This window comes from Bos grunniens, chromosome 19 (assembly GCF_055505025.1).
Source record: "Bos grunniens cultivar Pamir isolate PY7600 chromosome 19, Bosgru_T2T1.0, whole genome shotgun sequence".
NCBI lineage: Eukaryota > Metazoa > Chordata > Mammalia > Artiodactyla > Bovidae > Bos > Bos grunniens.
This window is the reverse complement of record NC_141183.1, coordinates 51631614-51658296: the sequence shown is the minus strand read 5'-3', so window position 1 is coordinate 51658296 and position 26683 is coordinate 51631614. Positions and strand designations below refer to the sequence as shown.

At 41.1% G+C, this 26683-nt stretch overlaps 1 protein-coding gene and 1 long non-coding RNA gene across 37 annotated transcripts in view; one reads left to right on the top strand and one right to left on the bottom strand.

Moving 5' to 3' along the window:
• The window catches only part of BCAS3 (BCAS3 microtubule associated cell migration factor), a 591361-nt gene that overhangs the window by 131061 nt on the left and 433617 nt on the right, over positions 1–26683 (bottom strand). The window lies entirely within an intron of this gene.
• LOC147352644 (uncharacterized) lies at positions 1903–12940 on the top strand. The gene is made up of 3 exons (XR_015148308.1): positions 1903–2309; positions 2411–2517; positions 12867–12940. It is a non-coding gene; the product is annotated as an uncharacterized LOC147352644 (long non-coding RNA).

Genomic DNA, 26683 nt, shown 5'->3' with positions numbered 1-26683 from the left:
TAAATCTATCACAACTGAAAGTTTAAATTGGAGTTTTCTTTCCTACCCTCGCTTCAATAGTCTTTTACTTCGTATATGGGCTAAGGGGGAGAAAACAACTAGGCCTACTCAGGTCTTGCTGCGCGCTGACAACCAGGAGGCAAAGCCATCAGCTGGGCCCAGGGCATGAATGTCCTAAAACACCCACCAAGCAAACCCGACCTTCCTTATGGGAAAGCCAGGCCATTCCACAGCTCTCTCTAGTTCTACAATGGATGCTGTTATTCAGGACCTTATTTTTTGATCCTCTTCAAGCCTGCCTCATTCAATTTCTGGATTCTTAATCCTTGGGGCAGGTGACATTTTAATACTCTAAGAAATCAGCTCAAAAGAAAGCTTTGAAAAACTGGGTCATCACATTTTAGTATTCCAGGGGTCTATCAGCTAGATACGGCAGGCCTTTCTCTCTTTAGACAGATCACAGATTAAAGGGTAATAATTATAAAAAGACAGGACAGAGAACAGCTACTTAAAAACATCCTTGGAAATAACTTCTTCTACCACCATTTTACAACCGCTTCCAAAGGATTCTCTTCTGAGATGATACAATGTGAAACCAAGAGTTCTCCTTGAGACAGGTTGGAAGCCCTTCCGTTCAGTTGTTTTTGAATTAATCGGTGCTCCTAAAACAAACTGTTTCTTCAGCCAGGGACATGATTCTATGTTGGGATCCTGGAGTCTGTCTCTCTCCTTAAGATCTCAGCAATATAGTTTTTGGGTGTGTTTCATGACCTTTTGTGCTAGCAAATAAGCCTTTGGAGGATTAAAATTAACTTTTCTCATCCTAGTTTAAAGAGTACTCTGCTCTGGGAACATCAAAAAAAAAAAAAAAAAAAAGAAAAAAAGCCTGAGCCTTGTGCCAAATACCAGTCTAGCAATGCTGATATTGCTGTCAAGGTTCTTATTTTAAAAATACATTTTTACAGGAGTAGCAGAGAAAGTAGCAAAAGGAATCTACAAAAGCTCTTCTTTTTAAGATCAAAGAAGAATCAAGTTTTGTTACAAGTTTTTGAGAGTATACGACTACTTTAAACTACTCCAAGTGGTATAAAGCATTAAATGTGCTTCAAACTTCTTGACGGAGAGATCTAAGAGCAGTCACTCAACCTGACCTAGGTATCCTAATAAGGACCACATAGAATATTCAAAGAAGTCTTGGTATCATATGTGTTAGGAGCTTTGAAGTCAGGCTATCAGATTGGTCATCTGCCACAGAGTGGGCTAGATAAATTCCCACAATGACACACTCCTGGAATGAACACTAAGGGATTCAGGTCAGTGCTCCTTCCTGCTAAGAAAGCACAGGGCAGGCAAATTCTCACCATACAGCCTTTGCCCTCTGATCTTATATCTTACCTGTCCTCCCCAGGCCCAGCGCTCTGTGGGAATTCATGACAATCTGATGCTTGGATCCTCAATTGCCATAATCTTTATGAGTTGATTTCTTTGAAAGTTCATGGGAAATAGGCTGGAATCATTACAGGGAAGGCACTTTAGATTTGCATTAAAAAAAAAAAAAAGAGTGTCAGCTTCAACTCCAAAATCTATTCCTTTACAAGGAGCACAGAGAAAAATTGTATTAAATCATCCAGAGGAAAATACAGAACTTGAAAATATTTTAAAGGACTTTAAAGGACTTCAGACTCAAATAGGGTGTCATCCATGACAGGTACAAAGAAGGATCAGAAGTTCCCTTGGCTGCCTTCACAGGGCAAGGATTCAAGAAGTGCTCAGGAAGGCAGGAAGCTTTCCAAAAGAAGCTAATTCGAAAGACATTTCCAAGTCAACATCCAAACCAAAGAGATGTGGAAAAATTCACAGAAGCATCCTAACAAAACATCCCGACAAAGTACCCTAACTCCTTTTTGCAAACCCACAACGGGTAGGAGCAAAGTTCTAATGTGACAGCCTTTTAAAGCAGCAAGATGCAACCACAAATGTGGTTGCTCTTCCAACATTATTTCCTTTGGGAAAATTACATGGGTGGGTAGGGAAGCAAACCCCAGAGGACTGCAGTTTACGAGGCCTGAGAGGTAGGCTGCACAGAACCTAGGAGTGGGGGCCTCCTGGTCCAGAGGAGAAATCTAACCTTATTGTACTAGGTGGCGAAGATCTCTGGCTGCTCTTCAGGCAGAGTATGCTGCTCTCCATTTGCAAAACTGCTCAATAAAATTTTACTGGCAAGGCAAAAGGAGAAACATCTGCTATACTCAAGAGCAGCTGTGGTCAGCAATAAGGCAGCTGGCACAGGGTCAATGCTGTTCTTGCTGGTAGGTGGTATTGTGGTCACCAGTAATTACTTTGGAGAATTTCATGGAGTCAAGGATAACTAAATGGACAAAGAACATTTTATTTTACTTTCTATCTTTAGCCCAGGAGCAAAAATCGTGACATGCTGTACAGAATTCAGAAGCCCAAAGCAGTCCCTATTTTTCATGGAAGAACTTCTGTTACCTCAAAGACTGGAAACCCTTAAATGTAAGTATTTCAAACAATATGCTCTTGACAAGTGACCTCTCCACTCATTATTTCTGATTGAACAGTTCCTGTAGATTGCATTAGTCTTTAAGTGTTTCCTTTTGCAGATATATTATAGAATACTTTATAAAGAAAAATGTGAAAATTATATTGAGCAAATCAATAAACGGTACACGTTTTTAAAAACCTCATCTTTATCAAATTTACATGATACCTTCAAAGTTAAATAAACCCTGCACAGAGTGGGAATTTGGAGTGTAAATAAAAATCTGTTCAAGGCATGCAGTTGATAATTTTTCTACAGAATGATGAATGTCAGCAAGTAGCAGTTAAATTAATATACACTGTACTTAAAAAATTAAACACTTGGGAAATAACCTCTCGAGCCACTGGAAAATGACAAAGTCTAAGATATTTCAATCAAGTTAATTTCAGTACCAGAGCAATGCATTTTTCCCACCAGAAACTATATGAAAAAAACAAATTAACCAAAATGGGCCTCCGAATGATGGGATAACATCAACCTCAAAGAGAATGTCATGATTGCTTGTCAATTAAGTTATGCTACACACACATACTCAAAGGCGAAACTAGCCGCATTCATTTAAAATTATGTCAAGGCCGAATGGCTGATATTATATTAAAATGAAAGCATGACTTGCATTTTAAAAAAGAAAAGGAAATGTTCTTGCCAACCAAGAGAGCTAACGTGCAACGGCTGGTGTAATTCAGGTATGCAAGCTCCAGTGAGGCCATGCAAGGTGAACCATGTCCAAAATGTTATTGGATACACAACCCCAGGGCTTCCCTGGTGGCTCAGATGGTTTAAAAAAAAAAAAAAATCCGCCTGCAATGCACCTAGGTTTGATCCCTGGATTGGGAAGATTCCCTTGAAGAAGGGAATGGCTATCCACTCCAGTATTCTTATCTGGAGAATTCCATGGTCAGAGGAGTCTGGTGGGCTATAGTTTATGGGGTCGCAAAGAGTTGGACATGACTGAGCTAGAGACAGCCAGATGTTCTCAGATTCCTTACCCACAGAAACTGTAAGGTATTAAATGCCTGTTTTCTACCACTTAACCTGGGGATGATTTGTTATATATCAATAAATAACTAAGACAATACTGGAAAATTGTACACACACACCCTAAGTGTACCCCTTACTCCTAGAACATCCTTAGATGTGTTGGGAGTGGAAGGAGAGACTCGGGGACCACTTTCAACCAATTTTAGACCTATTTCTGACTTGACCATCTCTACAACGCCACTTCTGATCAGGTTAGGGTCATGGTAGGTCCAGGGTTCTCCTAGGATGGAAAAGAACCCCTGGTTGGCATGCAAGGCAGATCAAAGCTGGGTGTGAGAAGGCTGGGATTTTAAATGTCAGCCTTGTTAGTCATTGTGAGTAGATCACTTGAACCCTCAGAGCTTTAGACAAGTCAGAGGAGGAGGGCTTCCAGTTTTGATGTTACTTTGAGTCCATGAAGATCCTAGATCCTCTAGACTCTAAACAGGGGCCCCATGACTCACAGCCTTCACAACTAGGCAATAAGAGGTACCTAAAAATCTCCTGCTAATTTTTTTTTTCTTTCAATGAGACTTTCCCTATCATTTTTTAAAAGTACTAAATTTAGGTGCTCCGTAAGGAATGGCTTTTATGGTAGCCCAACATCTCATAGTTGTAACATTAGTCTACGGTCTTAACCAACTGAATAGTAGTCAGAGGACTTCTATAACTTTGATTTGGACATATAACATTTTGATCAGAAAATCAGAGAAAAACTGACTGATATCCAATAGTATCATCTTTTAAAATGAATTATTTTATTGATTTATCAATAATATTTGCTTAAATATTGTCTAAAATTTTAGTTCATTATACTGCATTTAGGAAGACAAATTGTGAAACCACAAATACAATGGAGTTTCAGTTCAGTCTTAAAAATCACCATGTTGTCCCTGTATATCCTGTTTTGCAAAATGTAGAGTCAAAGAAGTCTGTGAGCATCAGGCAGTTTTAATACTAAATGAAAATAATCATCTGAATTTTACCTTTTTATTCTTTTATGACACATATTTTGCTAACTTCTAGTCACCCTGTTTTTAAACTGATGCCTTTGCTGATGTGACTTCTATAAACTGAATGGACTTTCCTTAGTTTTGTTTTTTTTTTAACCTGCTGAAAACTGATTTTGTCTTCTAAAGACACTACCTTCTAAAGAATTGGCAAAAATAAATCCTGATACATCCAATGATGAGATAGCATGCACCCCATTATATGAGATTATAAATAAAGTTTTCAATCTGTCTGGAAGAAACTGGGATTAGAGATTAGTTTGTAAAGACAGAGAGAGATGCAATAATCTTTGGAGAACTGAGATCGAAACTATTCCTTCTCGTCAACATTAGCTCAGAAAAAGTGGGATAAACCTCTGAAGGAGCAGGCTGACCGGCAGAAGCGAGGTTCTGAAGGTAAATTTTCCTTTGGCTTTCTGAATCCCAGGCTCTTTCCATCTCATGAGACTTTAAGTCCAGGTTCTGCCTTTGCTCTTTGCTATGACTTGTGTTCGGTGATGTCTTTCTCTTTCTTAACATACACATGAGCCAACTTTTTGTTTGTTTGTTTTACTTTTTGGCCACAAAATAAGGCAGGTGAGATCTTAGTTCCCTGACCAGGGATAGAACCCACGCCCCCTGCAGTGGAAGCTTGAAGTTTAACCACTGTGTTGCCAGGCAAGTTCCCCAGTTATGTCTTTCTAACTGGAGGAAGGGTCTAAGCATGATGGGCAAGTCAGTAAGAAAATTCTCATCATGGCTAAAGCATCAAAAATACAAAGGGAGGAGGGCTTGGGTCTTGGGTCTGGCAACATTAACCAAATATGGACTGATTCCAAAAAGACATGAAAGTTACTAAAACACCACTTTAAACGTCTTTATGTGTTAACAGGTATAGCAACTTAGGGCTATTCAGGACATATCTAAGAGTCTCTTAGGTCAAATTCTGATATTTATACTGTCTTCTTCATGTTCTTGGCTTCTTAATCTTGAATAAGAAGAACCATTCTGGTTCTAGATTTACTTGTCACTGGGAAAGCGTTCTCCTTTAATTAAAACACAGACATACACTGAATCTCACTGCATTATCATGAAGGCTCTTAGATTTCTTACCAAATTAAGCATTTATTCAAGAAACCTTTTTTAAACCCTATGCGTTTACTATTAGTAGGAGGAAAAGTATAATGCTTAAGCTGTTTTTACCTTAAAACTATTGTTTTATTGGGCTTATTTACTTTCTCTTCTGTTATTAGCACAGAGATGGCTAAGTTGTTGTTGCTGGTGTGTGTGTGTATTAAATCTTGACACAAGACAAGCAGAGAACAGCAGAGCAAAGGGCAGTGCAGGCAGAGTGGTCAAACAGGCTGCTTCTGCCACTCGCTTCCACACATAACCTGTAAATCAGTAGCAACAGCAAATTCCTCATTGACTTCTGGAATCATTTCCAAATAGTCAAACCTCCAAGGTCAAATCTACCAATTCAGTGTGTCTGTTGTACTGAGAGGCCCCCAAAGAAAGGACTGCAATTTCGTGTTGGCTTCTTCCGAAGGGCGGGTGAGAGACAGCGAGTGAGAGTTGCGGGGGAGGGAGCTGATGGTTTCTCATGGCAAGAATCCTCTCCTGCCCAAATACAGGAAAATTCCCAAGTAAGAGTGGCATATTGAAATCTAATCAAATGGCTAGCCTATTTTTGCCCTTGGATTCGTCAAAACCGCCTTAAGAACAACAACCCTTGGTACCTTTCAAGAATGCTTCTTTCAGGGGAAGGCTTTAGTTAAGATGCTCTTCAGTTTGAGTTTAATTTAAAATTTAGTCCCAGGGCTTGTGACACAGGTAAATGAATGTGGTCGACTGAATGAGATAAAATCGGGCTTGAACTTCTTAGGGGATGTGCACTAAAACAAGTAAGTTTTAAACAAGCATCAGCTGCAATTCGGTCCTTTTTAAACATCATGATGTAGCGGAAAGAATATGGACTTTGGGGGTCAGAGAAACCTGGGTTCGAGGCCTGTCCCAATCACTTATCTTTTCTTAGACACAGTTCTCTTAAAAATACTATTCTACCTGGCAGAACAGTTGTGAGGGTAAGAAAATATGCATATACAGTGTCTATCACAGAGTAGGCATTCAATAAATGATTCTTCTTGCTATGAATACTACTACTCCTACTATTATTATTATTTGAGGTAATACGGTTACTTACAGTTTCCAAACATCCAAATAGCCACACCAAAATGTAGGTCATAAGGAGAATGTAACTGTCCTAATGGAAAATCCCAATCAAAATATTTTTATTATATACATGTTTAAAATTTAAGTATAAGACTTTTAGGCCTGTGAACTTTAACACAATAGCTATGCCTTCACATACCTGAGTGTTCTTAAAAAAAAAATATTCACATTGAAAAGGTCAAGTTGTAAGGCCATTTGATTAAAATAGTAATAAAAGAGTAAACATTAACTCACAATTTCTCCTCTGGTCTTTACTATTCCAAGTAGTATCACCTCCCAAATAAGTTGCACCTTAAGACAATTTATCTTGATTAAAATCTTTAAGTTCTTAATTTTAAGTAGGGAAAACTTTAAGCCAAGTTTAATACTTTTACCATGATCTAGATCTTAACTGCAGTATGCTGTCCTCTGCTACTCCTGGAACATGACTGCCCAAAGTAAACGAAGTTCCCTTTTTATATCAATTTTAGAGCCACTGATAAAAATGCAAATAATTAACATCAGAAAGGAAGAATTGCTCATCACTAGGCCACCCAAATTTCCAGAAGCATCAGAAGTTATAGAAAGCTTATCTCTGGAATTTCAACAGTTTTCTCAAAGGTTTCAGAGCTATCTACTAGAGGCCTTGCAAACGGAATTAAATAACAAAAATAAAGCAAATGAATAACCACCCTTCAAATCTGTCAATATTTCAAACCTAGGCTTTCCTCCTGGGTATATAACTATCCTAGTATCTCCTCTCCAAATTCCCTTTTCAGATCAGATCAGATCAGTCGCTCAATCGTGTCCAACTCTTCGCAACCCCATGAATGGCAGCATGCCAGGCCTCCCTGTCCATCGAGTCAGTCTTGCCATCCAGCCATCTCATCCTCTGTTGTCCCCTTCTCTCTTGCCCCCAACCCCTCCCAGCATCAGAGTCTTTTCCAATGAGTCAACTCTTCACATGAGGTGGCCAAAGTATTGGAGTTTCAGCTCCCAAGCTAAATAAGGATGTTGGTGCCAAATTAACTCCCATTATCTAAAAGAGGGTAACCCATTTAATTCACTCTTGCTTTTGCGTCTCAAAAATAAATTCACTAAATCAGCACCTGATCTTTTCCTAAGAAGAGTAAGCCTATCCTGTATGTAGAAAAAAACTGACTCAAAAATAGGTTATGTTGCTTCCACTGTTAAAAACATCTACAAGTAAATTTAAAAATCTGAAGTATCCAAGCATTTGGATTTCTTATTTGCCAGTCCAGACTATCTGCAATATCCATTTCGATTTTTGCTATTTCTAACTGCGAAGCCATCACAGGAGTTGGCCTGAGGGCGGGGAGAGGAAATCTGGCTTCCACCTCTGGGACACACGTTTCAGCGCTTGTGTCTGACTGACTCTGCCAATCACCCCTCCCAGAAGCCACAAGGCTGGCTTACAATAACAGAGTATATCAAAGAGGACAGGAAAGAAAACAAGACAGTGGCAGGGTCAGCAGAGGATAAGAACACGGTCAAGATGCCCTGTGGAGGCAGGGAACGGGGAGCCATATATTCATGGCATTAAAATATGTTTCTTAGAAAAGGTAACATCATAAATGCATAGGACCTTGACTGCCAAAGTCAGCCCAGTACGACTGTAAAACCACTGTTACACACAACTAGGAGAGCAGACTGTCTCATTATGATGGGACTGGTCAAGAAAAAACACTCCAGTTCACGTGAGCTTGGAATTATAACCCATACGCTTAAACCAACTGAGAGTGATGATTATGGTAACTGTATATTGACTTCTGATATAAAGATCATCCACATAAAGTGACTCTTTTCACGAGAACCATCTAACTCCAGAATGGTGATAATCTATTCTTGCCTCCATATAAAAACATGCCTGATCCATTCTGCACTGTGGTCATAAACTCAGCAGACTTAAAAGGCATAGAGAGTGGGACAGAAAAGAAGTTGAGAGGTGGCAGTGGGGGTTTATAGTCCATCTGCATTCGACCTTGACTCTGCTACTTATGGGCTGTGTGATCTTGGGTAAGTTACTAGTTTCTCTGAATTGCAGTTTCCTCAGAAAATTATTATGAGCACTCAACATCCAAAAAAAGGTAAACTTTCAATATGCATTAACTCAGGGAAGCCTGATATGCTACAGTCCACAGGGTCGCAAAGAGTAGGACCTGACTTAGCAACTGAATAGCAAATTATTAAAGACAGGTAAAAACAAAAGATAACGTTTAAAGTCCACACTCTTGGGCCTGACATTCCCAAACTACTTTTAGCCTCAATTAACTTTTTCAGCCTTTGCTTACTTCCCTTCACAGCCACTATCCAACTTTCCTGTATCTACTCCTTTAATCTGTGTGGTTCCCTCCGTATAAAATCACCATTAGAGTCACTTTTAAAGATTCGAGCCTACCATTCAAATAATACCTTCTTCAAACAGCCTTTTTTATCTTCCCCATTCCTCTTCACTAAATTACTCATAGTATCTTGCTATCTTCTGACAACTGAGCATTTTATGCCATCTATTATAGCCAGTTGTATATGAACAGAGCAGCTAGCACAGGGCTGAGATACTTACATACAGTAGCACTTAATAAATGTTGATTAGAGGAATAAAGGAGTCACAACGATTCTCTCTCTCTCTGCTAGATCTAAGGAAAGGAGCAACTTGCCTTCACCCTCTCACTTTCCTCCAGACCCCCACGAAAATGCCGCTGCCTCCTTAACTCTGGCAGGATGGGAGATGCACGATGCCAGGAGCCTAAGCTGTGAGCGCTGGCACTTTGCTCTTTGCCTTCAAGGAGTTAAACTGAGTCCTGGGGAGATAAAAATCTCTGGTTTTTATTGTTTAGTGAGAATGCCTGACAAACGAAGATCCAGCTGCAATTGTAACATTCCAGGCTCACAAGGCGCCAAGTTTTACTAACTATAATTTAACTGGTCCGACTGCTGCAGTCCAAATTCTTGTTTGGATAATCAGTCTTTGTTTGAATGTGTTCAAAAACAGCCCAGGCTAGCATTAGCCTCTGGGTATGTCATGTGAGCTGATTACCCTGTGGCTCCCAGTAGCAGAAACTCATACACAAGAGGAGGATTATTTTCCTAGTATTACTGTTACGCTAACATATAATCAGCCCTTTTCTCCCAGTCTCCACATCTCTTTCACAGCCTCCCCCAACCTTCCTCCTCCAACCTTCCCCACCCCCCCACTCCTGCCTTTCTTTTTTCTTCTCTCTTTTCTCTCTCTCTCTCTTTTTTTTTTAATAATTCAAAAGTCTTCTTTCCAAGTTCAACCAAAGTTGAAAGGTGAAAAGGTCAAGAAAGTTTCATGGCTGTGGCTGTTTAGAAAAGGGTAGGACTAACTGGGGTCTCTCTTGCTCAGCCTCTACTCAAGGCTCAAGAAGCTCATATTTCACTGTACTTCTGCAGCGCCCAGTCGCCTTGACACAATCTGTTTGGAATGAAATTAAGCCCTTGTTAATCATTTTTAACATAATATATTAATAATAATTTCACCTGACAAACAATCATTTCATACTTAAGTAACTCAAGTGGCTCATTTGTTTGTTAAAAAAAAAAAATCCAAATTCTCCAAATTGCACATTTTAACCGAAGGACGCTTACTTGGGACCTGCCCACCCTGCCTGTCTGCAAGTCATTTGGCTCTAACAAGCCAAGAAGGATTCTGGAAACTCTGTACCTATCCTGTCACTTGGGCCTTGGTCTGGCCATTCTCAAAGAGCCCAAATGCGCTGACGCCTTTACAGTGCTTAGGACAGAGGCTGGCTGATAGAAAATACCAGACGGTATTTGCTATGAGAATTTTGGGGAAGAAATCCTGACTCGAGGGTATAGTTCTAGCAATCAGTGGGAAAACTGCTGGCAGGGAAAGACCATGGCTCAGAAAAGGCTGGAATGATTGGTACATGGGTGGGTGAAATGTTGTAAACTTGGAAGCTCATGTCGGAGCTCTCAGCTGGTCTGGAATTGTAGGTGTAAATCTGGTCCTCGCAGCTCCTACATTGCTAGAGGGAAGGCCACCAAAGGGGAAGGAAACTCCGATCCCTGGGAGGGAGATCTGTTTATTTTACAATTAACAACAGCAAAGGAACGCTTTCTGAAAGCTTCCCTGGAAGGCTCAGAATTTAATCCTATACATCAGTTCGGTATTGAATCTTCAAGGTCTTAGTTGAGATAACAGGCAGAAATCAGAGTACTTCAGACCTGCTCCAGAGAGAGAGACACACACACAAGGACACAAGAAAAGCTCCTTCTGGGGCCAAAATTCTAAACTACGCGGTGACCTAGGATTTGAGAGAGAAGAGGAAACAGGAGGCTGTGCACTAGGATGTGGCGGAAAATGGCAGGAAGTGACGTCTACTGCTTGAAGGCTTATCATGCATCTGTTGTTGTTGTTGAGTCACTAAGTCATATTCGATTTTTTAGTGACCCCCTCATGGACTGTAGCCTGCCAGGCTCCTCTGTCCATGGGATTCTCCAGACAAGAATACTGGAGTGGGTTGCTATTTCCTTCTCTAGGGGATCCTCCTGACCCAGGGATCAAACCCGTGTCTCCTGCATTGGCAGGTGGACTCTTTTACCCCTGAGTTATCTGGGAAGCCTGTCATGTATCTACTTCTCTGTATTCTTGCTCCAAGCATTCAAAGGGAAAGAAGAGCAAGTCGATTGTGAATTCCCACAAATTCTAACAGTTCCATGGTAGACTGTACTCATCTTTAACATCCACGAATTACATCTTTTACCTACTTATCCTGCTAAAATTTAAGACCATGTTTTTCTTCCCTGCTGTGGGTATTGTGTGAAAAAAAAAAAAACCACACCCCACTGTTATTAATAATGCTCAGTTCACATTAATTAGAATTTTAGAATGGCATAGGCCAAAGAGCGCTTAAAGAAAAATTGAAGTAGAAGCGTCTCGGGGCCAGAAGTGAGGACAGAGAAGGATTTCCCATGTATACTCCATGAACAAAATATCTCCACTTGGATCTGTTTTCTGTATTGGGGTCCTGAAAAGATTTCACTTGAAAATAAAAGGCTCTGCTGTTAAAAAATTTCACTAGAAAAAAAAAAAAGGCTCTGCTGTTGAGGAGGAGGGTTTAAGAAGAAGGTTTGAAAACCAAAGAGCTGGTCCAATCTTTCATCTTAAAGTTAAAGAAACAGGGGACAGTAAAGTTGTGTCCAAGGTGCCCCGTGAGTGGAGAACAGGGTTAAGACAAGCACCCCTCTGCAACCCCCAGCTCAGTATATATACTCCATCTCCAATATACCTTTTAGGGAAGCCCTCCTTCCATTCACTACGTTTGGATCAAAAGACTGCAACCTCAAAAGAAATACTTTTTAGCAATATTTAACTGGAACTGTAAGTCGAATCAACAATCATTTTTAGATCTGGACAATGAAGTAAGACAAATCTGGGGGATGGCCATCTTTAGTTGCAAAATCACTTCTGCTAAAGCCATTAGCTACATAGTGTTCTCAGCAGCTTGGATTTTACAACAAAACCGTAAAAGCTGGGGGTCAAAGCTTCTCCCTTGAGGCTTAAAGGTGTGACACTTCTGAAATGCTTCTTGGGCTTTCAGAACCTTCCCAATCAGCTCTAATCTTCATCACCTCCTTCTGATTATCCCTGTGTTGCTAGATAATATGGAGGCAAACAAAACAAAACAAAACAAAACATACACACACAATAAAAAAGGAAGTATTTTTAGCCTCTTTTTAAGTGGTGACTAAGTTTATCACACTCCTACTCAAATTAGTCATACAGGTTAGTCCCAGGGGAGAGCAGTCTGGCTACAGATCATTGCAAAGGAATGACTTCTTGGAGGCCTAAAATAAACACTTAGGCTCATGGTTCTATCTGGAAATATAGTCAAATAGAAGCAAATTCCATGAAATTCCCAACTGATGCAAGCAACATTATTTTGTATCTTACAATACTAGCTTGGGTTAGCTGCTGTAGTCTGCTAAAGAGATAGATGACTCTAAAATGATGATAAAGGAAATAGTTATTTTAATAATGATAATAATAATTTTTTTTCCAACATGCTTATTCACAGGGGCTGAAGATGCCAACAAAGCAGCAACGGAGAAGAGAGACAACAACTGAGAATAAAATGGGACTTACAAAGAATTTCCCACCATTCTGGTTCTTTTTTTCCTTTTAAGAAAGAGAAAATTGGGTCTTGAATCCTCATGATGAAACTTAGGGACTTAAGATTTTTAAAGCTGTTCACCACAAACAAGATTTTCAGGGCAGAACTAGCACATGGGCCATGAAGCTGGTTATATTCAAGGGTCTGTCCAAGTGCCATAAATGCAACAAAGATTCCCATAAGAGCCTTTGTTTCTCTGTTCAAATCTGAAAACAACCCCTCCTTACCATGCCAGATAGTGTTTTTGAAGGGAATTAGCCCCCTACTCTTTTTTTTTTTTTTTGCCAAAATGCATTAGTCATGAAACATTACCACCAGTAGCTCCAGTTACATAAAACCTACATGCTTATCCAAAATTAATTGTTTCCAAGCTATCTGGGAAACTAAGCATGCTGTGCATGAATAACTCATAGTCACTAACTTTCCGGAATATTTTAAAACCCTAACCTTACTTCTTTTGAAAATAAGATGCCTTTACACTCAGCATGGCTGTGTATTATAGATTCAGAACTCAAAAAGTTTCTAACATGGGTTAGGAATGGCTTTGCCACTTAATGACCTTGGCATGAGTGCCTAAACTTTACAAAACCTGTTTTTTATCTGTAAAATGGGAAGAAAAGAAATTAAAAAAAAACCCTCTGCCAATGTTTGTGTTATTGCAGATTTTTTAGGGTTATCCAGTGGTGGGCCAGGGAGAGCTGTACTGCTTGAAAATTTTAGGGGAAAAAGTGAAGGAATTTAACTGACAAATAACTCACATGTTAAGACAAACATACATATTGTGGATGAGAATAAAATATCAACACTAATTTTGGGATAAAGCCGTAGCTTCAAGAAAAATTTTAAGACAGTAATAGTCAAGGTTGTGGCTCCAGAACCGAGGACTGAACAAGGGGGTCACATAAGCACCTCTCTCCTGCTCTTCAAGGTACTTCAGTGGAAAAGTTTTAGAAGCACAAGAAGGGGGTTCACTAACTGAGACTGGGACTGTCGAGGAAAAACACTGTTGAATTTAGACACAGAAGACTGACCTATGATTTAAAAGACAACAACTTTCATTCTTTACGATAACATCCAATGATTTTGGAAAATACTGTAATTATTGGACCTGTTACTTTAGTGTGTTGAAATCCTTTCAGTTCAGTTCAGTCACTCAGTCGTGTCCGACTCTTTGCAACCCCATGAATCACAGCATGCCAGGCCTCCATGTCCATCACCAACTCCTGGAGTTCACTCAAACTCATGTCCATCGAGTCGGTGATGCCACCCAGACATCTCATTCTCTGTCATCCCCGTCTCCTCCTGCCCCCAATCCCTCCCAGCATCAGGGTCTCTTCCAATGAGTCAACTCTTCGCATGAGGTGGCCAAAGTATTGGAGTTTCAGCTTCAACATCAGTCCTTCCAATGAAAACCCAGGACTGATCTCCTTTAGAATGGACTGGTTGGATCTCCTTGCAGTCCGAGGGACTCTCAAGAGTCTTCTCCAACACCACAGTTCAAAAGCATCAATTCTTCGGCACTCAGCTTTCTTTATAGTCCAACTCTCACATCCATACATGACCGCTGGAAAAACCATAGCCTTGACTAGACAGACCTTTGTTGCAAGTAATATCTCTGCTTTTCAATATGCTATCTAGGTTGGTCATAACTTTCCTTCCAAGGAGTAAGTGTCTTTTAATTTCATGGCTGCAATCACCATCTGCAGTGATTTTGGAGCCCCCCAAAAATAAAGTCTGACACTGTTTCCCCATCTATCTGCCATGAAGTGATGGGACCAGATGCCATGATCTTAGTTTTCTGAATGCTGAGCTTTAAGCCAACTTTTTCACTCTCCTCTTTCACTTTCATCAACAGGCTTTTTAGTTCCTCTTCCCTTTCTGCCATAAGGGTGGTGTCATCTGTATATCTGAGGTTATTGATATTTCTCCCGGCAATCTTGATTCCAGCTTGTGCATCTTCCAGCCCAGCGTTTCTCATGATGTACTCTGCATATAAGTTAAATAAACAGGGTGACAATATACAGCCTTGACATACTCCTTTTCCTATTTGGAACCAGTCTGCTGTTCCATGTCCAGTTCTAACTGTTGCTTCCTGACCTGCATATAGGTTTCTCAAGAGGCAGGTCAGGTGGTCTGGTATTCCCATCTCTTTCAGAATTTTCCACAGTTTATTGTGAGCCATACAGTCAAAGGCTTTGGCATAGTCAATAAAGCAGAAATAGATGTTTTTCTGGAACTCTCTTGCTTTTTCCATGATCCAGCGGATGTTGGCAACTTGATCTCTGGTTCCTCTGCCTTTTCTAAAACCAGCTTGAACATCTGGAAGTTCACGGTTCACGTATTGCTGAAGCCTGGCGTGGAGAATTTTGAGCATTACTTCACTAGCTTGTGAGATGAGTGCAATCGTGTGGTAGTTTGAGCATTCTTTGGCATTGCCTTTCTTTGGGATTAGAATGAAAACTGACCTTTTCCAGTCCTGTGGCCACTGCTGAGTTTTCCAAATTTGCTGGCATATTGAGTGCAGCACTTTCACACCATCATCTTTCAGGATTTGAAATAGCTCAACTGGAATTCCATCAGCTCCACTAGCTTTGTTCGTAGTGATGCTTTCTAAGGCCCACTTGACTTCACATTCCAGGATGTCTGGCTCTAGGTGAGTGATGAAATCCTTTAAAAATACACTATTAATTATGGTTTCTTATCAAAGGCAGCTTCTTTGGTTAAAGAGTTCAACTTGTTTACAGTCTCCTTCATAATTTCTCAATATTACTAGGGCTTAAAAGAGCATCTCAAAGAAAAATAATAAAGGGCTCCTGAAACCATTCAAGGCTTCACTGAAGAGCCAGGTGGCTGGTCCCATTAACGGGAGTCACACTTGGCAAAATGAGGAAGTTTCTGCTGCTGGATTCTACTGGCCTAGGGGGATGATGCAAAATGAGTGTAAAAGAAAAGGCATTCTTAGTAGAACAAGATGTGAAAAACTTTAGGACTGAAAATCTGAAGGGACAGCCTCCAGGTGGGAAAGGAGTCTGTGTCTACACCTGTGGCTGAGCCCTTGCTCTCTACTTGAGAGTGGGGTTCGCTCTCTACTTGAGAGTGGGCTTCACTCTCAAGAAAGAGGAAAAGTAATGCTACCACCACCGCACGAGCTGTTCTTCTCTTTATAAAGGCTCAAGGATTTATCTGCAAATCTCTTTCTATGCTGACCTCAGTGCAAATTTTACATAAAGTTAAGAGAGAAAAAAAATCATTAGCGAAAAAATAAACATGGTGTTCTGTGATGACCCAGACAGGCAGGATGTGGGGGTGGGTGGGAGGAGGTCCAAAAGGGAGGCGATGGGCTTCCCAGGTGGCTCAGGGGGAAAGACTTCTCCTGCCAATGCAGGAGGCATAGGAGACCTCAGTTCAATCCCTGGGTCAGAAAGATCCCCTGATGAAGGAAATGGCAACCCGCTCCAGTATTCGTGCCTGGGAAATCCCATGGACAGAGGAGCCTGGTGGGCTACAGTCCGTGAGTCACAAAGAATCGGACATGACTGAGCATGAGAGAGCCTGCATATGTACACACAGAGCTGATTCACTTCACTGTATAGCAGAACTTCACACCACACTGTGACGCAATTACACTCCCCCAAAGAGAAACAGCATCAAAAGCTGTTTCCCAAGGTTTCAGGTTCTGAAAATCTCCCCCAGAGCCGCAGAAGCCTTCCTGACACAGCACAGGTGCTCTGCTGGACCGTATAATCCACGGGACCTTTGCCTGCTTTCTTCTCTCTCGGCCTCCGGTCCTTCTCTTGGTCAGGCGACCAGAACACCAGGTCTCCCCCCACATTCAGGACTGGCGCTACTGTCCACCTGCACATCTCACCTTGAACCCTCAAGGGCAAACAGGGCTCCCCTGTTCTGTTTCAAATCTCCCCGCCCCAAGGGTGCCTCTGCCATCATGATCGTCTCTGGCCTGCAGGGCATGTTTAGCTTTCCACAGCGGCAGGGACTACCACCCACCCACAGAGGCCAAGTCAGTTATCTTCATCTGGGGTCCAGGGATGGACCTCTGAGCGTCCTGAAGTCCCTGAAAACATATACAACATCGTGTGTCTGAGAGTATCCACACACTTCTTCTGGAGCAGACTCACAAATTTCATTAGCTTCTCAGCTCTATGACCCCAAAATATTAGGAACCACTGACTTAGATTTTCCAGATTTAGGTGGTGGAATCTGCACCCCTCTGGAACAGTCTGTGAGGAGTCATAGAGGTCATTCCACTACAGATATGCAGATAACACCACCCTAATGACAGAAAGTGAAGAGGAACTAAAGAGCCTCTTGATGAAGGTGAAAGAGGAGAGTGAAAAAGCTGGCTTAAAATTCAATATTCAAAAAACGAAGATCATGACATCTGGTCTCTTCATGACAAATATATGGGGAAAAAATGGAAACAGTGACATGCTTTATTTTCTTGGGCTCCAAAATCACTGTGGTTGGTAATTGCAGCCATGAAATTAAAAGATGCTTGCTCCTTGGAAGAAAAACTATGACAAATCTAGATGGCATATTAAAAAGCAGAGACATCGTTTTGCTGACAAAGGTCCATAGAGCCAAAGCTATGGTTTTTCCAGCAGTCATGTATAGATGTGAAAGTTGGACCATAGAGAAGGCTGCGAGCCAAAGAATTGTTGCTTTCAAACTGTGACATTGGAGAAGACCCTTGAAAAATCCTCAGGACTGCAAGGAGATCAAACAAGTCAATCCTAAAGGAAATCAACCCTGAATATTCACTGGAAGAACTGATGCTGAAGCTTAAGGTCCAGTTCTTTGGAAACCTGAAGCAAAGGGTTGACTCATTAGAAAAGACTCTGATTCTGGGAAAGATTGAGGGCAGTAGAAGGAGACGATAGAAGATGACATGGTTGGATGGCATCACTGACTTAATGGCCACGAGTTTTAGCAAACCCTGGGAGATGGTGAAGGATAGGGAAGCCTGGTGTGCTGCAGTCCATGGGGTCACAATGAGTCTAACATGACTTAGCAACTGAACAACAACAGCCACTACTCCTAAACAAAGATAGTCTATATCCATCCTGGCTAACAGTGTAACATTAGCTTCACATGGAGTAACTCTAACCTATATGAAAGGGGCTCTAGCAACCACATACAACATCTCATAAATGCCCAGCCTGGAACCCCTCTCCCAGTCTTCATCATTCTTTCCCCAGAGGAAAGCATATTCTATTTCATGCATAATCTAGTTACCTGAATTTCTGGTCCTCAGAATTAGAAGCAATGTATTTAAAAGGAGGCTTCCCTGGCAGCTCAGAGGGTAAAGCATCTACCTGCAATGCAGGAGACCTGGTTTCAATCCCTGGGTCAGGAAGATCCCCTGGAGAAGGAAATGGCAACCCACTCCAGTACTCTTGCCTGGAAAATCCCATGGACTGAGAAGCTACTACAGTCCATGGGATCGCACAGAGTCAGACATGACTGAGCGACTTCTCTTTCTTTCTTTCTTATTTAAAAGGAAAGAGATGGTATAAGTAGATGCACTGATAGCAATAAGAAAAAACTTGGTCTCTCTGAGCCTCAGTTCCCTCATCTGTAAAATGGATACAGTGAGAGCTTGCTCAGAGGGTCGTGTGAAGATTAAATGAAGTTTCCAATGTAATGCTATGTGCACCTAGCATATATTACATAGTGAGTAAGAGGTTTCTTACTGACTGGTTGTCGGTCAGAAAGGCTGTCAGTCTTGATGGGAGAAAAATAAATAAAAGTCACAGTTAATACACATGAGTACTGGAGCTATTTTGCATCTGAGGAAAGAATATGACACTTAAAAATAACCTCAACCTTTAAGATGTAAGACCCAGTACAACACTATATGCTTATAACAATGAGTCATTCAACAACTCTAAACACAGTATTTCTAAATTGTATATACATATATTGGAGAAGGCAATGGCACCCCACTCCAGTACTCTTGCAAACATAGAAAAAGTATAAAATCATGCATAGATAGAATGATATATATCAAATTGAGGCCAGTGATTACCTCTGGTAGCAGTAGTTAGTTAGGAGGCTCTAGTTTCTTTCATGAAAAAGGTGAGAACAAATACTAAAAAATTTGCACAATGGGTCCACGTGGATACTATTATGTTCTGTACTTTTCTATATGTTTGGAATATTTCATAATTAAAAATTAAAAATAGATGAAAAGAAAAAAAAAGAGAGAGTTATTCAATAATTAAGAACTACATGCCTAGGTTGTATAATAGCTCAAAGGTCCTCAAGAAGCAAACAAGCATGAATCCACTTGAGAAAATGTCCATGCAAAGGGTTAAAACATTTAAAATAATTAACACTTTCTTCTCCAAATATGCACAAAAAGACAAAGTGTCAATGTAATTTAAATGCTTCAAATATGGCCCCCTCTTTTTTTTCTGACATGCTGGAGTTATCCAAAAAGTAGGTATTGTAGGACAAATTTTTCTCAAATTCACCACTATAGAAAGGATCATGGATCTAACAGCAAGAACGTTAAAATGCATATGAATAACACTACTGTGGTCAGCAGGCATTTTAGAAATCACACTGTATTTTTGAATGTACAACAAGAATTAAATCAGAATCAGGGGCTCCCCTGGTGGCTCAGTGGAAAAGAATCTGATTGCCAATGCAGGAGACACAGGTTCAATCCCTGGTCTGGGAAGATCCGACATGCTGTGGAGCAACTAAGCCTGTACATCACAACTAGTGAGCCTGTGCTCCACGAGAGAAGCCACCACAATGAGAAGCCAGCATTGCAATCAGAGAGTAGCCCCCGCTCTCTGCAACTAGAGAAAAGTCCATACAGCAACGAAGACCCAGCACAGCCAAAAATAAATAAATAAATAAAATTATTTTAAGAAGACTCAATTATGAAAAAAGAATCAAATCAGAATCAACATGTAATAGAGAAAGAAGTGAACCTTAATTTGCAAAAGGACAACCATATGTTCTGTAGCTGAAAATATACGGGTAGTGTCCATGATACCATATGTAAAGAAAATAGATCCATTGAAGAATCACTAATACTCAAGCTCTCACCCTCCCTTCCTTGGTTGTACCCACTGGAAATAGGAATAAATATCCCCTTCACCACCATACTAGATCCCGCTAAAGTCTGAGGTGGAAAATGAAGCTGGGAGAATAACCTGATTACATATGCATCAAGCACAAGCACAAATAAATGCTTCTGGATTGTAGGGATAAGATGCTCAGGGCTTATTAGGACTCCTTGATCCAGAGAGATTTAAGGATCTGGTTTCAATTAGACGCTTTAAGCTAGTAAAACTACATTCATAAATACACACTTATAGAAGAACTTAAAACTAAGATAATTAAGATGCTGAGGAAAGGAATTCCATTCCTTTCCTTCCCCTCCTTTATTTGCAATCCAGTTGAAAGAAGAAAAAAAGAGCTGAATGATTTCATGAATTCAACAACGGTGGCAAAATTAAATAAACGAGTCCAGAAGGATCTTCACAAACTGAACACTGATACAGTGAATCTTTGGGGAGGAAGTGTACAAGTTCATGACCTTTGACACAGTGGCCATTGGCTAAAACCAACACAAGTGTAAAAAGGTAAACTTCAGAAGCAAGTGGAATTAGATCAGTGCTGGGAATTCAGATGGTCGCTTATTAAGTGAAAAAGGGTAACTATTATATTTAGCACATAATCTGTGTTCTTCCAAGATTGTTAGGCCTGAAAACAAAGGCAGGCTGGGTCAAGAAAGAAGAAAAGGAGAGATGAGTCTTATTTCTCTAAACAAATGCCTGAGCAAAACTCACATGTCTACCAGGACAGACTTGGTACCAGTGACTGCTTTCATTCTAGATCACTGTTGACAAATTTCTTATGGTCAATTAAGAACAGATTAACTTCTGACATGTCAAAAACACCTGTAGGTGGTAGCTATGGCTATCAGCATGGCATGGCTTTGGAGTTCAAATCAAACGTCTCACTCTTTATGTTCATAAAACCAAAGGCAGAAGAGCAGAAGAAAGGATTCCACCTGTCTTCAGTCTGTGCCGCCAAGGTGTGGCGGTCAAGCACTTGAAAGATGGTTAGTCTGAATGGGGATGTGCCGTAAGTACAAAATGCACAGCAGATTTCCAAGACTTGGCAGGGAAAAAAGACTGTCAAATATCTATTAATCATTCATTTATCTATTAAGCCTTGAAATGGTATTTGAGATATACTAGGCACACCAGGAAACTGAAGAACAGAAAGTTTAAGGAATTTCAGGTCACAGAGGTAAGAAGCTGAGGAAACAGGATTCAAGGCCAACTGACCGACTAACATTTACAACCCCATACTCTCCCGTCTAACTTACTTTCCAGACGGTATCTCCTTCCCCCTTTCTTTGTCACACCCTGTCCCCTGCAGGCAAACAGGACCACCTACGTTCCCTGTCTGCACATGTCTTCAGGGTACTGTTCTCCCTGCCAGGAACGATTTCCCTTTTCCTATTTCCATATAACAAAACTCAGCTCACATGACACTTCTTCCATGAAGCCTTTCCTGAACTTCAAGTGGAAACTGATTTCTTTTTCTCATATTACTTTTTAGTCATAGATGTATTTCGTCTATCTTCTTGCTAAGAAGAACTTGGCTTTGTGCATATTTAGATCACCTATGGTTCCTAGCCCAGAGATCACATAATAGATGCTCCAAAGTTCCTTTAACAAATGAATGAGTATTTGAAGTATTTAAAGATACAGGATAAAATCTAAAACTGCTTTCTATCCTCAAAAAGGTGTACAGTCAAGTACAGGAGGAAAGACGGACTAACCAACTGATATAAAGCAAACGCTTTCTGTCCCCAATTAGAGAAGGCCAAAGGGAATTGAAGAAGGGCGACTCCACTCTCACTCACCTCCTCCTATTCAAATCCTAGCACACGGCAATACTTGGCAGACATCCTTCAGACACGATCAGGCTATAACTGAGTTCTAGCCATACTGCCTGGCTGACATCTGTAGCAACAACTTTACACGCCACAAAGAACCCAGACTTAGGAAAGCAGCTGTTCTGAAAATACCTGTGCTCTTTCCTCATCACATGGCCACCTTGCCAGCGGCTCTCAGAGATGCAAATATAAATTACTCCACATTGTGTTCTAAGAAATCAAGATATTCCTCCTGGCAAGTGTATCCTAATTGCTGGTTTTAAATTTTTAAAAACTTGACATCCGGAAAAGACACTATGTAGCCCTTTAAAATGACTCATGGTTAAAGACGTCTTTTAGTGAGATGTTGGCAGGTGGTATATAAAATGAGGAAATGCATGAACATGAAGAGAGACAGTACCCAAGATGACCGGATGAGGCAGCTTGCCAGCCATCCAGGACCTGATTAGAGGTATCTCTATTAAGTAGCATTTAAAAATATTTGTAAAAAAACAGCTCTGAATCCTGTCAAGTGTGGAAAGCAAAAATACACATTCGTAAGAAATGTATTCCACAATTACCATCCACAGTTATGACTAAGGATAGGGAGATACTGCATTGGTGTTCTTCCAATGTAGAGGATTAAACTACTGAATTTGGGACCAGCAAACCAGGACATGAGAAAAGCCCAAGGCGGAGTAATATCATCACGGAGGGAAACCTGAAGGGCTAGCTTTGGGTTACACGGCCGACAAGCTTCAGTCCCCATTTTTCAGGGAGGGCACAAGGAGGAAAGCAGGGGAGGTGCGTGCACAGGGAGCCGCATGTGTCTTTGCTCAAGGCAGCTGAGTGAAGCCAAAGGGAATTTCAAAGCAAACCCCAAAGCCAGCGGGGCAGAGGAATCAACCCGACCTGCGGGCCAGTCAACGGCCCACCTTGACCAAGACTGCTGATCACGTGATGTAACTTACAAAATCAGCCATGACACAGAAAAAATTAACTACACTGCCTCACTGGTAAGCTATACACGTAAGGCAGGAGTGCAGAATTTCACAGAAAGATCTGTCAGGTAAACACATCTTTACCTCGGAGAAAATACAGTTGAGCAACTATGAAAATAGGAATGCCATGACTCTCTTCTTTTTCAGTAAACCTCCAAAATTTGAGGCCAGGAGCCATTTCCTTCTCCAGGGTATTTTCCTGACCCAGGGATCGAACCTGGGTCTCCTGCTTTGGCAAGTGAGTTCCTTACCACTGAGCCATCAGGAAAACAGAAGATTCTCTCCCACATTAGAGAAAAATGAGGCCTTAAAGAAAGGAAAAACCATCCCAAGACCACAGTAGGTAGTCAGGCCTAATCTTGATTTTATTATTGTTTTTTAAATGCTTATTTATTTGGCTGTGATGGGTCTTAGTTGTGGCATGTGGGATCTTTTACTTGCAGGGCAGTTGGGGCATGTGGGATCTGGTTCCCTGACCTGGGATCAAACCTGGACCCCTTGCATTGAGAGAGCAGAGTCTTAGCCATGGGAGAGCAGAGTCTTAGCCACTGAACCACCAGAGAAGTCCCCCAATCTTGACTTAAGTCTGTAAAAGAGAATATAGATTCTCAAAACTGAAATCTGGAGCTTGACAAGTTTAGGGGTGCTCTTTCTCTCAAAGGTTTATACTGAATATTTTTATCATTTATTTACAGTTCCTCACCATTCTTTCATATCTTGGCTAACCGATTCCTTCTGCCATTCTATATCCTCTACACTTGTATCTATATCTGCTTGTACTATATTATGACCGCTAATAAATTCCCTAAACTAGGCACTTTGAATGTATGCAGGGATTATATATACATTTATTGAGTACCGGGCATGTGTATTCTTAACAGAAATAGTAACATCAACCCCTGTTAACCAAACACTTGCAACTGTGTCCAGGCCCTGTGCTATAATTGTACATTTTCTTATTTAATCCCCAACAATATGAGTAGGTTACAATTCTCATTATAATTTTTATTTTACAAATGAGGAGGCAGAGGGAGGTAGACCCATTGTTGGTGAGTGATGTGATTAGCTTTTCCCTGACTCTAGAATTTATACTCTTCACCATGACATTCTCCCATAGGCCATATTCTTGTGGTTTTCCCTTTATATTACGTAGCCTCCTGCAGTTTTTTTTATTCAGTGCCTTGCTGAAGACCCCAATCACAGGCACATGTAATAAAGCCATTTTTATGATCTTAGTTGGAGTAACAGTCCCAATAGTAGCATAGCCAGCAGCAGCTTCGGGAAAGGTAGCTAGCTGTAAGAAAGCAAAAAACAGGCCTGGACCTTCCCAGGAATCCATTTCTGAATGTGTCCCAGAGGTGCACTTCTTTTTTTTTCCTTCCAACCTTGATAATCAAATTTATCCCTTAATAGCTAAAGTCATGCCTCTGCTGGTGACAAGAAGTTAAGAATCTTAAATCTCTGAGGGACAGATGACAGCCTAGTACTATCAATCTGGTTTGGGAAGAGAAGGCTGTGAAATAGCCTTAAGTGTCTGATAGGAGATTCTTCGCAGGCAGCCTGAAAAATCCGTGGAGGGTGATAATGATAAAAACCAATTCTCAGCAGGTAGAGCTTGAAGTAAAAGCAGTCTCTCTCTGACACCAGAAGGAAGTATTCTTAGACCTTCTTTAAAAACAGCCAGGCAAACTATTGTTTCTACTCCCTCAGAAGGGAAACTGATGGAGAGACACAATCAAAGCTGCTGATGTCTGCACTGACACTTCCAAACACTGGGATTCTACGATGAACCACACTTTTTAAATGAAACACAGACATTTTCTTCAGGGGTGGGAGGTGGGGTAGGGGTAGGATGTGTGCCTTCCTGATAAGACTGGGTTCTTGCATTTTAACAAAAAGTTTATTATTCCAGCCATCACATTTTCCTTCCATTTTTATCACCAGTTCCCTTTGGGTACCCTGTTGACCTTGGGCACAGATAATCACGGACCATCTTTGGTGCCACAGCTAGGAAGTCAAAGTCATATCATTTTTCACCTCATTGTCTTAGTTAAAAGTATTCTAGGAGAGGTGGATTTCCAACTCCTTTCATCCTACGATTTGCGGTTTTAAGTCACTAGTTGGGAGTTCAGTCACTTTGTTGCATCTAAAGATCAAGTAATGGAACTTTCACTTTCTTTTAATTTTCAAAGATCAAGTAATGGAACCCAAGTTGAAACTGTATTAATTCACTCTGCGTTAACCCTGGAGACGTATTTCATAAAAATCCGAGTATTATGAAATAGTCAAAAATTGTCTTCATGTGTGGAAAGGTGTTTTTTTCCCTGGTGTGCCTGTCAGCTGTGAAATAAAATTCTAAAATGTGGGAAAGCTAGAAAACAGGGGCTCTGGGCACGGCATTCTCCAAAGAGATCCTTATGACTCCGTCAAATGAGAACACTTTAGTTTTAACGACACACCAGGACTTTTCTCTGAAAGGTTCTGGGAATGGCAGACTTATTCCTGGTTAGACCCCCTCTCTCGCCTTAACCCCCATAACCCGTCTTGTTTTTCCTGCCCCCAACAGGATGGGAAGAAAACGTCCTTAGGAGACCTTTCCTTTTTTATATTACACAATCTCATCTCTGGAATTCAAGTCCTCTTACGGCTCAGCCCAAATAAGAAGTGCTTGTCACCAGGAAGGCGGCCATCTGAACATGCAGCAGCTGGATGAGAAAAGAGGGCATGTCAGCCCAGAGCAGCAGAGAGGGTTTCTCACGGCAGCTATTTGCAACCCTCCAAGGAGCTTCAGAGGCTGCCCATTAAAACCCTGTTAAAACACTTCTGATGTTGTCAGCAGCAGAGAGCTGAAACAGCACAGCGATCGCTGAGATGCTATCTGCCTCGAGCAATTCAATGGTACTGTCAATACTATGAGCAAGAAGGTACAAGATAAGCAACAACCTAATTTCTACATCAAAATTTCATAAACTCCCTCAGCGGGCAGCACTCCATGTGGGCACACAGAGACCAAGCTAGTGGACCACCCTGGGGAGAAAAAAAAAGACCTTTGTGTTCAGATCTGGCCCCAAAGTCCTGAAGCTACACACAACTACTGAACTTACAACACTCCCTAGGAGATTTGCCCAGAAAGGAATTGCGGGAATGAATGGTCCTTTCCCGGGCACCCCTGGGCACCAGTCAAGACATGGGATTTCTGGATGAGGTTCCTTTCTCAGAGGTCTTAGTATGTTCAAACGACAACTTGCTGTATCAACATCCATCCATGTTTGTTCCTCATGAGAAGAGTCCAATTGTATGGAAAAGGCTACAGAATCTGCTGGGTTTCATACTTCACTGCCCTGCTTATGATTTCCTACAACAGTATTAGTTACAGAGACCAGAATCGTAATTCCAGAGTACCTTTCCTTGTCAGCAAATATCAAGAAGCAGCTATCTGTTTTGGATCTGAGTTGATAACAGCAGGTTAGAGAGGTGAATCCCTCTGTTGTAGAAGCACACAGCCTCGTATCATTCCATTTGGTGGCTCTTTCTTTTGGCCAACATAGGCTGATGAGTAGAGTGGCTGTCATCCATACTGGTGCACTTTTAAGGGTGAAACAGTGAGCACCGCTGATAAATACACCGACACGTGCAAGCGGGATCTGGGGAGCCTGGGACCGATGGTTAGCCAGGTTGAGTCCTCACAGTAAACCGAGGCTTGAAAAGTTGTGTGATGGGATAGGAAGTGAGTAAGTGGCTATTTCCTCACAGAACGAACAGCAGTCTGGAATGAGGATGCTCAGCCCACCAGC